Raw genomic sequence first — 15,109 nt, 5'->3', positions numbered from 1 at the left:
GTTTCACGCTCCTCATCCGTAAAGTAGGAATAATAATATAAAGGTTTTTTCAAGGTTTTGTGAGAACTAAATCACCAATGAAATTGTGTAAGTCCATTCAGCAGGCATTATATACATCCTGTTCAATGTTATGTCCTTAAACCCAGGAGTGTTCAGAACTTGGCAGGCACTCTGTAGATATTTTCTGAATAAACAGCATTTTAAATCATTTAATTGGTCCTCTATAGAAAACAACTATTACTATAACAATATCATTAGGACCATCCAGTTTAACCCCAGATTATCAATCAAATGTGGTGAATCTCCAGGGTCCAGATATCATTCTAGCAAAATTCCTGGTTTAGAGGAAGGAGTCAGACCTTTTCATTGGGTTTCTAGACAACAGTGATATAAGTGGTTATATTCATTAGGACAAGTAACTCTAGATACTATAACAAAGAATCCCCAAATCTCACGAACCTAAAAGAACATTTATTTCTAGTTTATACAAAGTCTGACACAGAGCAGATGACTCTACCAGGCAGTCTACCTTCAAAGATGAGTCAGGAATCCAAGTCCATTCCATCATGTGGCTCCATCATCTTTGGAAACCTTTGCTTCAAGCCATGCAGCTGGGGAGCAAAACAGTATGGAAGATGGTATAAGATACTTTATTGTTGTATCTGAAAGTGGTGTATATCATTTCTGCCCACGTCCCACTGGCCAGAACTCACCACATGGCCCCAACCTACCCACCAGGGAAGCCAGGGAATGTAATCTTCCCTTGCGTCCAGGAAGAGGAAACTGAACTGGTGAACTTTAAGCAAGTCTCTGCCACAGTAGTTTTTCAGCATAAAAAATACTTGATCTTGGGAGAAACCATCCCAGAAATGTTGTGCTTGAGTGAAGAAAGATACCTCACAAATTGTCAAGGAGAAGAGAAGGTGGCAGGATGTTGGACAAGCTGGGAACTCACTATGGAAGGCCAACTGAGATCACACTGACCAAGTCTATGACCAGGAATGTTATTTTAAAAATTCAGTGGAATTAAAGTAACTTTAAGCCTTTTCTGGGTTTGGAAAAGTTGTTTTATATATGTATAACTTGGTATTTAGAGATAAAAATGATGCCAAGTGGGTCAGGATTGAGGTAATTCAGAATACAAGTAAGGAAAACATTGCCTGTCTTTAGTACTTCACCAACTCTTTGAGACCAAAAGAAAAAAGTTTTATTATGTCCAGAACCTGTGCTTTCTGTAGCACATAATCTAATTCAACTTTGTCTGGATCGACCACTTCAACAATCCAAACACAGAGAGCCCAGAATAAGAATGAAAACCTTTAATCCCCTATAGTTTAATGTAATGCTTGAATGTATCCCAGAGTATGTTAGGGAGACTATCAAAAAGTATTGGCAAAGTCCCTTGAGGGGTGGGAGAAAAATTATGGAACTATTAAACGTTACCACTGGGAAAACCCCGGGTCAAACATTAGGGACACCCAAATCAATAGGCCAGGCCCCTGATCTTGAGGCTTGTTCTTATGAAGCTTATATATGTAATGGAAAAGCTTAGCTTACCTATAGGTATGCCTAATAGTCATGTCAGGAGTAACTTTTTTGTTGTTCAGATGCGGCATTTCTCTCTCTAAGCCCAACTGTACAAGTGAAACCATTGCCCTCTCCCCTACATGGGACATGACATCCAGGGATGAAAGTCTCCCTTTGGTGTGGGGGTGACTCCCAGGGATAAGCCTGGCTCTGTACCATGGGATCAACAATGCCATCCTGACCAAAAGGGGGAAAAGAAGTATAACAAATAAGGTTTCAGTGGCTGAGAGAGATCAAATAGAGTTGAGAGGCTACTCTGGAGGTCACTCTTAAGCATGCTTCAGTTAGACATTGCTACCTATCATAACTTGCCAACCCCAACCAATACCATTCCTGCCCATCCTAAAGAACATCTAGGGCAATATATAGGATTCACAAAGTTTCCATGTACTAGGGTAACTCTCCAAAACTTACAACCTTCAGATGGGTCCCTGGACCATATAAGTCCTGAAATGCAGAGGGGTCAGCCTCTTCAGAACATCAACGAGTTCCATACCCCTATCCCATATTACAGACAGCTGCTTCTAACATGAAAAAGTTAGGATGGGCATAGCCCAAATACTGCTAAAGAGTGGGAGAAACTCTCCAGCCAACACAACAAGCAATCTCATCACCGTCCCCCTGTCTACGTGGGACATGACTCCCAGGGGTGTGGACCTTCCTGGCAACGTGGGACAGAAATCCTAGAATGAGCTAGGACTCAGCATCAAGGGATTGAGAAAAACCCTAGAATGAGTTGAGATTTAGCATCAAGGGATTGAGAAAACCTTCTCGACCAAAAGGGGGAAGAGTGAAAGGAGACAAAGTGTCAATGGCTGAGAGATTCCAAACAGAGTCGAGAGGTTGTCCTGGAGGCTATTCTTATGCATTAAGTAGATATCATCTTGTTATTCAAGAAGTAATGGAGAGGCTGGAGGGAACTGCCTGAAAATGTAGAGCTGTGTTCCAGTAGCCATGTTTCTTGAGGATGATTGAATAATGATATAGCTGTCACAATGTGACTGTGTGACTGTGAAAACCTTGTGTCTGATGCTCCTTTTATCTACCTTGTCAACAAACGAGTACAACATACGGAATAAAAATAAATAATGGGGGAAACAAATGTTAAAATAAATTTAGTTTGAAATGCTAGTGATTATTGAAAGTGACGGGTAAGGGGTATGATATGTATAATCTTTTTTTTTTCTGTCATTGTTTTATTTCTTTTTCTGTTGTCTTTTTATTTCTTTTTTTGAATTGATGCAAATGTTCTAAGAAATGATGCATATGCAACTATGTGATGATATTGAGAATTACTGAATGTATATGTAGAACGGAATTATATGTTAATGTTTTTGTTTGTTCTTAATTTCTTTAAATTAATAAATAAATTTTTAAAAAAAGAGTGGGAGAAAGATCAAAAGTGATGGTGGACTTATACAGAGAAGGTCAGGTTCAACAAATGAGTATGAATGCTGAATCATTATACTGATATTTTTGGCCTCTAGTACTTTAGAGCAGCTAGAAATAAAAACCTAAAATTATGGAATTGTAACCCATACCAAACTCTGAAATCTGTTCCACAACTAATTGTTGTAATGTACTTTGAAATATATTGCTCTTATGTATATGCGTTATTTAAAAAGAAGGAGAGGTATAAAAGAGAAGATAGGATTTAATGAATGAATATGACTGCTGAATACTTACATTGATATTTCTGTTGGTCTCCAGTGTCTTGGAGCAGCTAGAAGAAAAACTAGAAAAAATCGTGGAACTGTAACCCATACTAAACTTTAATAGATTTTTAACTATAACTACTTGTTAAAATGTACATGGAAGTTTATTACTTTTTTGTGTATGTTATATTTCACAATTAAAAAAAAAAGTTAAAATAAATAAATAACTTTAAGCCTTGACCAACAGTCTATGCTGAATATTTTTTTAAAGATATGACTATGAAAAGCTCCCGAATAGAAGCTATATTGCTATGTTTTAGACTTTTTTCCTCCAATTCTTTGTGCAAAGGAAATCAATTATGAAGGCTAACTTTGACAGAGAATGAAAGCCAGGGGTCAGAAGAGGGGATAAAATCAATAGTTTTAGGGAAATTTGCTTTCGGAGTCAGGGGACTGGTTGTAAAAATACAATGTTTAGAAAACGTAAGTAAATGAGTCATAAATTACCACTACTGCCTAATACCTGCTATCTAAAAGGAGGGTAGCATAGAGGAAAGCACACATGACTTCAAGTGAGATAGAGTTTAGCACTTTGGTTCCACAAGATCAGGCAAGTTACTTAATATTTCTAAATCTTATTTTGTATTATTATTTTTAAAATGGAGATAGAAAAAGATTTCGCACAAAAGAAGCACATGGCACATGGTAAGTTCTCAGAGGTGAAATCACGTAGGGACACAACACTTAGAATGAATCAGGGGCTTGGCCTTCCTCAGCTCATTTGTGAGATGGGGGAAATAAGACTGAGAAAGAGTCACACAGCTAGTAAGTGAGGTAGCTGGAATGCAAACCCAGGCAGACTGAAGAGAGAGCCTGTGCTTTGAACTATATAATGCATATAGTATATAATTTAGAGTATAGAGATACTATTATGCTGGTTCAGAAATATTCAATTATATTACAGGTGGACAAACAGGGAATCCATAAGGTGAATTCAGACAGTTTCAGGAAAGCATTTCAAACAAGAAGGAAAGGATGAATGACTATTCAGCAACTTGTGTTGGAATAATCAGCTGCCATCTCAGAAAAATAAAATAAAATTCCAATTTTACACCATATGAAAGTAAAAAAAAAAAAAAAGACTGAAAATATGTAGAATGTTTTTATAATTATCAACTGAAGAAGATTTTCCTAATGATGAAATGAAACCAAGAAAGCCACAGCAGCAGGAAAAACTGACAAATTTCATTACAGAAAAATGGGAGGACATCTTCTATTTGGCAAGTCATGGGTAAATGACAAAGAGTAGATCACAATAATATAAAGAGTTCCTTAAAAATCAATAAGAGGGCGGGCCGCGGTGGCTCAGCGGGCAAGGGTGCTTGCCTGCCATGCCGGAGGACCCCGGTTCGATTCCCGGCCCCAGCCCATGTAAAAAACAAACAAACAAACAAAATATAATAAAACAAGAAAATGTTTAAAGATGTTTCCCTTTCTTCCTCCCTTCCTTCCTTCCATCCTTCCTTCCTTCTCTCTGTCTTTCCTTCCCTTCCTCCCTCTCTTTAAAAAAAAAAAAAAATCAATAAGAAAAGCCAAACAACTCAATAGAAATATGACCAAAGGATAATTTGAAGATATTTGCTGAAGAAATATTAATGTTCAATAAATATTTTTAAAGTATCAAACTTCTGCTAATAGTAAAAGAGGGCGGATTTAAAATAGCAACCAAAACAACATTTCTAACTGTTGCCTGGCAAAAAACAATTACAAAAAAAAAAAAAAATCAATTACCTCCAGCCGTGGCAAACATGTCAAGGAAAAATAGGCACTCTCATACACTTTGGTGGCAGTATAACTGATAAGGCCTTTGGGGAGGATATTTGAAGAACATATCAAGAATATGTACGATTTATCATTGCCCTCCCCACTACATGGGACATGACATCCAGGGGTGAAATTCTCCCTGGTGACATGGGAGATGACTCCCGGGGATGAATCCAGACCTGGCACCGTGGGATCAATAATTCCATCCTGACCAAAAGGGGGAAAAGAAGTGTGATTAATAAAGTATTAGTGGCAAAGAGAGTTCAAATAAAATTAAGAGGCTACTCTGGAGGTTGTTCTTACACAAGCTTTAGGTAGACCTTGCTACCTATCATAACCTGCCAACCCCCAACCAGGACCATTCCAGCCAATCCTAAAGAACACCCAGGGCAATATGCAAAATTTCTCAAGGGTTCCGGGCACTAGAGTAACTTTCCATAAACCTACAATCTCCAGATGGATCCCTGGTCCAGATAAGTCCTGAAATTTAGCCCCGCCTCTCCAGAACATCAGATCATTCCATATCCCTACCCCATATTAGTGACAGACCCTTCCAGTATAAAAAATTTAGAATTGCCATGGCCCAAACAACCCTAAAGAGAGGTATGGAAAGATCAAAGGGGATGGTGGAATTATACATAGAGGATAGGACTTAACAGATGAACTTGAATGCTGAATCATTAAATTGATATCTCTTTTAGTCTCCAGTATTTCAGAGCAGCTAGAAGTAAAAACCTAAAAATTGTGAAATTGTAACCCACGTCAAAGTCTGAAATATGTTCTACAACTAATTGTGGTTCTGTGTTTTCCTTTTTTGTATATATGTTATTGTTCACCAAAAAAAGAAGGAAAAAAAGTTGATTGTGATGATAAAAAAATATTTAAGCCCTCTAGCCTTCTATATTCTGGAGCAGCTAGAAGGAAAAATATGAGAGGATCGTATGGTAGCCCATGACAATCTCTGGGATCTGTTCTGTAACCAACTGTTGAAGAGTGGTTTGAAAGCTATTGCTCTTTTATTTCTTTGCTTTGTGTATAGGTGATACTATACAATAAAAAAAAGTTTTTAAAAAATGTATGATTTTAATCTATAACCCAGAAATTCTACTTTAAGAAACTGAATCTTAAGAAATCCTATTGCCAGTATGTAAAGACATGTTTATGAGGATATTTATTGCAGTACTATTTACAATCTTAGAAAACAGATACAATTTCAATACCTATCCATTGAAGAATGATTTCATATATTATGATATAGGCAGAATATGAACTACTACACAGGCTTTGGAAAGAATAAGGTAGAGCTATCTATGTTGAGCTAGAAGTGTCCATCATACACTCTTAAGGGAAAATGAAAACTATTGCAGAATGGTATAAAATAGTCCTGGTAGCTACTCTAAGGGAATATAATAGAAGAAGGGGAAGAGGGAATATTTTCTTTATGCATACACACCATTTTATTTTTTTTCAAAGAACTTGTTTAAAATGCATCAAAAAAGGTCTGGAAAGATTCAACTGTAAATTGCTAACAGTGACTATTTTTGGACAGTTGGACCGGGAAGGACGAGTTAATGGTGAGGAAGATTATGTTTTCAATTTTGCATCCTTTACCATTTGAAATTGTTGCCATAAGTTTGATTACTTTCATAATTATAAAAAAAATCATAAAGAAACAAGCATAAAAGCAAAAAGCAAAAAATATATACAGAGAATATCATCACTAAAGTCAGTGGCTTTTACTGTTTTTCTTTCATCTCTGTCTCTACAAATAGAGAGAATGGCAAAGAGTATTTAGAAGCTGAACATACTCAGATCTACAGGCCTGATGGCATTTATTCTAAGGTACTCAGGGATTGGGAAGATATTACTGCAAGGCCATTGCTCATTGTCTTTTAGTTCTTTGGAAGAACTAAAAGGAACCTCTTGAAAATGAGAAAAGGTCACTATCCTTCTCAAAATGAAAAAAAAGTTGACCTTGGGTATCACAGGTTGGAAAATTTTAACTCTGCTTTTATTGCTGAAAAGACATTAGAAAAGATCTTTAAAATGCAGCTGCCAGGGTGAACATGAAGGTCTGGGGAGCATGAAAGGGACAGTATCATAAGGAAATGACCCCTTATACTTTGCAGTCCTACTCAAAGATCTGGATCTGTTGGTGCATGGAAAGTGGTTCCTGCAGAACAGGGTCAAACACAACAGCTCTGCTCACAAAGATGTGCAGGTATGATAAGACTCAGCAGCAGAAACTCAGCTTACCTGGTTTAAGTCAGAAATGGCGTTTCTTGGCTGTCTCAACAGAAACTTCCAGCTGGATCCAAGTTATAAGCGGACTATCTCCAGCTCTACATCCTTCTTCATTGGCCCCATTTGCAGTCAACTCTCCTCTCCTGGGGCCCTTCTTCAAGCTTCATGTCTAGCAAAAAGAAGGCCCTTCTCCAGGTTACTTGCAGGATGAGCATTAGCTGACTCTGAGGGGGCCAATGACTAAGTTTCAAAGGTGCTCAAGTGGTGTCTTACTCTAATATGTATTTTTGGAACCATTGGTTGACTCTCTTCACAAAGACTTCATGCTCAGAGAGTGGGGAAGTTGATGCCAATAAAAACTGGAATGGTATCAGAAAAAGGGAAAATGGATTATGGATAAACAACAAATATCTATTAAAGTCATGTTAGACAAATCACCGAATACCTGGGCCTTTGTGTTCTTATCTGTAAAATGGATGTAAAATGCTCCTCTCATGAAACCAAAGAGAGGAATAAAATAACATAAATGAAAACACTTGTCATTCAGAAAGTACTATAACTACTATGAAATTAATACGATATTAATGTTGTTACTGCCCTTGAATGGTAGGAAGAAAAACCAAGGGAGCAAGAGAAGGAAAAACAAAAATAGTGGAGAGGAATGAATAAAAAAATGGTGTGTCATTTACAATTGAAATGAATATGGCAGTGTAAAAAATTAATCTGGCCCACAAATTTAAAAATCAAGGAATAGAATGTGCGCCTTCCATGCAGGAGACTGGGGTACAATTCCTGGACCATGCAGCACCACCCCACCCTCTAAATAAAGGGGTAGCATGACAATTTCTTAAAGAATTGTTCCTGATATTGGTCTAGGAAACATCTATCTGGAAGTGTAATAAAGGGAAATCTCAGCATCCTTAGTAGCTAGCTATTGGGGATAGCAGCAGTAAAAGCAGTGGGAACCCAAAATGAACTCTAAAGACAGACTTCAGTGCTACCCTGTAGACAAGAAAAATGTCGAACACTCTTCTCAAAATGTAAATAAAAACTTACCCTGCTTGCCTCTGTTCCCTGGTTCCCTGAACGGCCTTGGGTCAGCAACACACAATCAGAAAGATAAAGGCGTTAAAGGTTTGTTTTATGAAAAGCAAACATTTGCTCAACGTTTAACTTATTAAGGGATCTGTGGGCAGGGTCATTAGATAATGCTTATTTCTCTGGAGGGAATAGGCCTTTTTCACTCCAGTGGTAAAATTGTGTCTCCCTTCAGAGTGGCCTCTTGGAAGGCAGACTCTTGGAGGTTTAAATCTCACCTCTGCTAATTACTACCTGTGTGACTGTGGCAAATGCTTCAAGACCTTCTCTGTTCTTCATTTTTCTCATCTCCAGAACGGGGTAATAAGAATACTTACTTTATAGGTATGCCCTAACCATTAGGGTTAAAGGAATTCATACATATGAACTCGAAAGTGCAAACAACCGATATTAGCTAAGATTTTTGTTTACATAGCTAATCGATACCATGTCAATCAAAGCACTGCGCATCTATTCAGGTGTGGGATCAGGATGTCAATGAGAACAAAAATTTATTTTGGGTTGCATTATCTCCCAAGCTGAAATGCTCCTTGAGATTTAAAACTAGGAAGATTAAGTTAGCACTTACTAAGATCCGCCAGGGCTGGGACTATAACTGTCCTTCTATGGCTTCATTCCTGCCTCCTAATATAGTGACAGGAACATATTACGCCCTCAGTGTGTTAGCGGTCAAGCATTTATTTAATCCTTGTAATGCTGAAAGGTAGATGTTATTGCCCCAATACACAGAAGGCAAGTAAAACGAGGCCTTGAAAGAAGAACAAATTTGCTTTAGACTCCACGGTGAGAGTTCTCAACAACCTGCTTAGTTTTATTTACCAATATTTCCTATGACAATAGTTATGAAAAGCATGTATCTACATAATTAATGGGTTTCTTCCTGCTTCCCTTGCTTTATTACCTGTGTTTTCAATTTACTCACTCATTTGCTTCATGATTCAGATTTCTTCCCAGTTTAGAATTCTCTGCCTGTAAATAAACAGTGACAAAAAATATTGCCAAAGCCAAAGTTTGTCCTCCACTGTAGATGTTCTAATGTTAAATTGAGGAAGTTTACAAGTAAGTTCCACTTTTATTCTCAGTATGAATTCTCTGATATGACTAAGGAGTGTTGGCTAAAGTTTTCCCACATTCCTTATATTTATATTATATTTATTCAATGTATGAATTATCCCATGTCTACTAAAAATCTCTCTGCTCTCATTACTTACATAGACTTTTTTCTCCAGCATGAATTCTATAATGTTGATGGATGTTTGACCTCTGCCTAAAGGACTTTCTACAATCATTATATTCATAAAGATTTCCACCAATATGAATTCTTTCATGTCAGGGAGGCCTGGAGCCATGGCTGAAGGTCTTGACTTCTCACTGTCATTCTACTCATAGGCATCATCTTTGTTAGCAATTATTTGGTGCCCAGTAAGTTCTGACCATTTACTAAAAGCCTTTTATATCCATTACATTCACAGGCTTTATCAATAGTATGCATTCTCTGATAGAGGGTAAACATTGAGTAGCGGCTAAAAACCTTTTCACATTGTTTATATCCATAGCATTTTTCTCCGGCATATATTTCTTGATGTTGAGTAAACTGAGAGCCATGACTAAAGTTCTCCCTACATTACATTCATTGATTTTTGTTTCATTATGAATAATTTGATACTGATGATGTTTTGACCATTGATGAAGTTTTCCCCATAACCTTACCATCAAAGAATTTTCCTCTAGTATAAAATTTCTGCTCTTAAACTAAAGAATTAAAGGACCTTTAAAATTCAGTACATCTCAAGGTTTTCTTTTCTACACAGGCAATTTTATGCTTTTTGTTTCTTCTGAAACTTTGATCCTGTGGGTGACACTGATGTGTTCTCCTTGTGGTTAAAGGCTGTTGGGTAAGAACTAACTTCGGATGGAAACTTCCTTCAGAATTGTTACATTTATATTCTTTTCTCAGAAAGAATTTTGTTATGGGTAACTCTGCCCTCAAATTGATCTTCCCCTTCCCATTTTTTCCCCTGAACAATGCTATCATAAGAAAATTGCTTGCAGATTTTTCCTATCATTAACTTTTGGATTATTCTCAATAAACATCCAACTTTGGAGTTCACTTCTTTGCCACATGAGACTGGCAATAAAGCCAATGCTTCCTTCTCTGCTTGGAGCTGGCTCTGTAGAATGTGCTTCTGATGGGACACATAATAGGAGCTGAAAACCATAATGGCAGTGCCTATTAAACCAATGAGTGTCCCTGGTGGGGTATTAAGTGCTGGGCCATTCAGGGGACTCCTCCAATGGGCAACCTTCCTTTTGGGCTCCCCATCACCCTAGCCAAGACTTTTTCAGAACTTCACTGCAATCTGAAGTTCTTATTCAATCTTCTTTCCTTCCCTCTCTTTCTTCATAGATGTCAAGGCTTCCTCCTACCCCTGATTCTTCACTTATCCTAGAAGCATTTCCCCAAAAAGATTGCTTATACTTTTAATTCCATCTTGGTGTCTGCTTCTTGGAAGATCAAAACTGACACATCTCCTAAGGCCCAGCTCCAGAGCTCTCAAATCCTTGTATTTTGCCATGAAAAGGGCTCCTACTTACTCCTCTCTGGTTCACCACTACTCCTCCCCATCTTTCTTAAGTAGAGGAATCTGGCTTTTCATGGATCCTTTAATTCTCTCCACCTCTCAGCCGGGTGAAACCCATTCAATGCCAAACAACTGATCAAGAAAGCAAAGAATACACATCATTTCAGGTGTATTGTATTGCGGTGTGCACATGCAGAAGACTGAAAATATTCATAATCTCATATCTTTCCTTCTTTCTTTGTGACATGAAGATAAGGAACATGAAGATAAGGAACCCAAGACTCAGAAAGATTTAGTAGCTTGGCCAAGGTCATACTGAACACATGATGAAATCACTTTCATTTCCAGGTATTGCTGACTGCAAAGCCCATGCCATGTCAATCTAACCTGTGTGTGTGTGAGTGTATTTGTTGAGAACCCAACGGATGTCTGCTGAAGGACTCAGATGTGGTGGGGAGTGGGGTGGGAAGTATCCTATCAAGACTATTTGCATGAGGAACCGAGGATCCTCCTGGGAGAAAATTCATCACAGGCTAGAGTTAAGTGCAAAAGTATGATCCAAACTTAACAGGATTAGAGTGGAGGAGATTTTGAGCCCAGTATGGGATCCCACAGTCACTTCCATAGTCTGCCTTCTGGCCCAGTCCCCAAGTACTCATGCCTGAGTCCTGGGGAAAAGAAATTATAGTAGCAATTGTTTTAGTTCACTAAAGCTGACGAATGCAATATAACAGAAATGGGTTGGCTTTTACCATGGGGATTTATTAGCTTACAAGCTTAACAGTTCTTGGGCCATGAAAATGTCCAAATCAAGACCTCAACAGGATGATACCTGGACTCTGCACACAGGCTGCCAACATCCGGGACACCTCTGTCACATGTGAAGGCACGTGGCATGGTGCTGGTCTCCACCTTCTCTCTTGGGTTTCTTTAATTCCTTTCTGAACATCTGTGTGTTTCTCTCTTATTTTCTGTCTTTCTTAGCTTCTCTGTGTCCATTTCTCTCAACTTCTCTGGGCTTTTTTTATGTCCTTTCCTTACAAAGGACTCCAGCTAGAGGAGTAAGATCTGCCTTGAATGAGGTGGGTCACATTTCAATTGAAATAACCCAATGAAAACATCCCACCACAACAGTTGTGCACTCACAGTAATGGATTAAAAGAACATGATCTTTTCTTGTACATTCAGCTTTAAATCATTTCCACAATTGTTTTAATATATTAATAAAGATTAAAATGTTCAGTATTAGCATATCCAATTTTAATACACCAAAGAAGGAAAACATCCAGAGTATAGACACACTGAGGGAAATTTTAACCACAAATAAAGCCCCTCTCATTGCAGCCAAGAGCAAGTCAGAGGAGTCAGTTCATGTAAATAAGAGAAATTGCCAATAAACAGGCTCTGGAAGAGTGCAAATGGGATAACAAGGTGAATATTTGAAGAGCAGCTAGCTGCACATGACTCCCGTGTTGCTGAAAACACTAAGGTTGGACTCCAGAATAGTCACTGCCCTATAAAATGCTCTCCATGCTCTACAAAGATCATTTCTGTATTAGTTAGGGTGCTCTAGAGAAACAGAAGCAATAGGAAGCACTCACAAATATAAAATTTATTAAAGTGTCTCACATAACCATGGGAACACAGATCCAAAATCTGCAGGGCAGGCTGTGAAGCTGATGATTCCAATGGAGGGTCTGGATGAACTTCACAGGCGAGGCTCACCAGCCAAAGCAAGAAGGGAGCCTGTCTCTTCTAAATCCTCCTTAAAAGGCTTCCAGTGATTAGATTAAGCATCACTCATTGCTGAAGACACTTCCCTTGCCTGATTCCACATGGAATCAGCTGTAGATGCAGCTGATGTGATCATGATTTAATTGTATGAAATGTCCTCATTGCAACAGACAGGGCAGCACTTGCCCAATCAAACAGGTACCACCAGTTGGCCAAGTTGACACATGAACCTGACCATGATGGTCCACTCCTTGTCAACTTGGCAGCTATACATATCACCTTAAACCATACCTAATTTCTAAATAAGAAACATTAAAACACACATTTTTTTCTTTCACCTAACAGTACTCAACTGTCCTGCATATAACTGGAAACACATTAAATCTCTCCAGAATAGGATGCAAGTTCTTGGGTAATATTCATTCTTAAACTTGATATCTTACAACTTAAATAGTATAACATAAAGAAAACAGCATTACAGTCCTCAGTTCTGTAACTGATCACATGGTCATAGTTCATATTTATCACTACCTTCTTTCACTACCAATTCCATGTTTCCTTTACCCTCAGCAAACACTTCAGCTGGCTGTGGTTCTTTGCCTGGTGGGGTGACCTTCATTCCTGAAGTTTCAGAGCCATTGGTAATCCTGCCTGGATTGGGTTGTTGCATTTTTCTATTGATTTTAATTACAGGGCATGGTAGTGCTAAAAGACGCCCTAGGGGATCTCCTATATTCCAAGGAAACTCTTCTTTACCTCCACTGTGTAGTTGCAGTCCTATTTCCCCCTGATAGTCAGGGTCAATCACCCCAGCCAATAATGTAATCCCTTTCTTGGCTTGTTGATCCAGGGGCATGAGTAGCCCAAAGTGACCAGGTGGCATTCTTAGATTCCAGTTCAATGGAATCGTTGTTTCTCCTAGAGGAAGCACTCCCCCTTTTAGAACTAAAACCTGTAGACCAGTAGAGCTCAGGGTTGCAGGGACAGGAAGCAAAAATTTTCCTAGTAGATCACTAGGGGTAATAGTGAGTGGTAGCACTCCCATTTCCACCCCTTGGTTCCTGGACCCATGGATCCTGTCTATGGGAGAAACAGTATGCTGTTTCCATACAGTGCACACTGATTTAGAATATATATTGCTTCCTGGAGAACATTACCCCAGCCCTTCAAGGTATTGCCACCTAGATGGCACCATAACTGAGTTTTCAAAAGGCCATTCCACAGTTCTATCAATCCAGTTGCTTCTGGATTATGGGGGACATAAGACCAGAGAATTTCATGCACATGTGCCCATTCTCGCACTTCATTTGCTATGAAGTGTGTTCCTTCCTCAGAAGCAATGCTGTGTGGAATACCATGATGATGGATAAAGCACTCTGTAACCCCACGGATGGTAGTTTTGGCAGAAGCATTGCGTGCAGGGAAAGCAAACACATATCCACAGTATGTGTCTATTCCAGTTAGAACAAATCACTGCCCCTTCCATGAAGGGAGTGGTCCAATGTAATTAACCTGCCACCCTGTAGCTGGCTTGTCACCTCAGGGAATGGTGCCATATCAGGGGCTGAGTGTGAGTCTCTGCTGCTGGAATACTGGGCACTCAGCAATGACTGTAGCCAAGTCAGCTTTGGTGAGTGGAAGTCCACGTTGCTGAGTCCATGCATAACCTCCATCCCTACCACCATGACCACTTTGTTCATGAGCCCATTGGACATTGACAGGAGGTACTGGGGAAAGAGGCTGACTGGTATCCACAGAATGGTCATCTTATCCACTTGATGATTAAGACCTTCCTCTGCTGAAGTCACCCTCTGGTGTGCATTCACATGGGACACAAATATGTACATGTTTTTAGCCCACTCAGAAAGGTCTATCCACATACTTCTTCCCCAGACCTCTTTGTCACCAATTTTCCAATTATGGTCTTTCCAAGTACCTGACCATCCAGCCAAACCATTAGCAACAGCCCATGAGTCAGTATACAAATGCACCTCTGGCCAGTTCTCCTTCCAAGCAAAATGAACAACCAGGTGTACTGCTTGAAGTTCTGCCCACTGGGAGGATTTCCCCCCACCACTGTCCTTCAAGGACACCCCCGAAAGGGGTTGCAGTGCTGCAGCTGTCCACTTTCAGATGGTACCTGCATATTGTGCTGAGTCATCTGTAAACCAGAGTTTTCTCTTTCTCAGTCAATTTACTGTAAGGAACTCCCCAAGAGGCCATAGCTCTGGTCTGGGAAAGAGAAGGTAATGTGGCAGAAGTGGAGACCATGGGTATTTGGGCACTTCTTCATGTAACCTACTTGTGCCTTCAGGACCTGCTCTGGCCCTATCTTGTATATACCATTTCCATTTTACAATAGAGTGCTGCTGCACATGCCCAACT

General features: G+C 39.1%; 1 long non-coding RNA gene across 1 annotated transcript; it reads right to left on the bottom strand.

The window, feature by feature from the left end:
- Positions 1-487: 487 nt before the first annotated feature.
- On the bottom strand, positions 488-9,430 carry LOC143663110 (uncharacterized). The gene is made up of 5 exons (XR_013165807.1): positions 9,331-9,430; positions 8,367-8,401; positions 7,323-7,479; positions 3,274-3,322; positions 488-611 (listed from the first exon to the last, which is right to left on the bottom strand). It is a non-coding gene; the product is annotated as an uncharacterized LOC143663110 (long non-coding RNA).
- Between the last annotated feature and the right edge of the window lie 5,679 nt (positions 9,431-15,109).

This window comes from Tamandua tetradactyla, chromosome 19 (assembly GCF_023851605.1).
Source record: "Tamandua tetradactyla isolate mTamTet1 chromosome 19, mTamTet1.pri, whole genome shotgun sequence".
NCBI lineage: Eukaryota > Metazoa > Chordata > Mammalia > Pilosa > Myrmecophagidae > Tamandua > Tamandua tetradactyla.
This window is presented reverse-complemented; position numbering and strand designations above follow the sequence as displayed.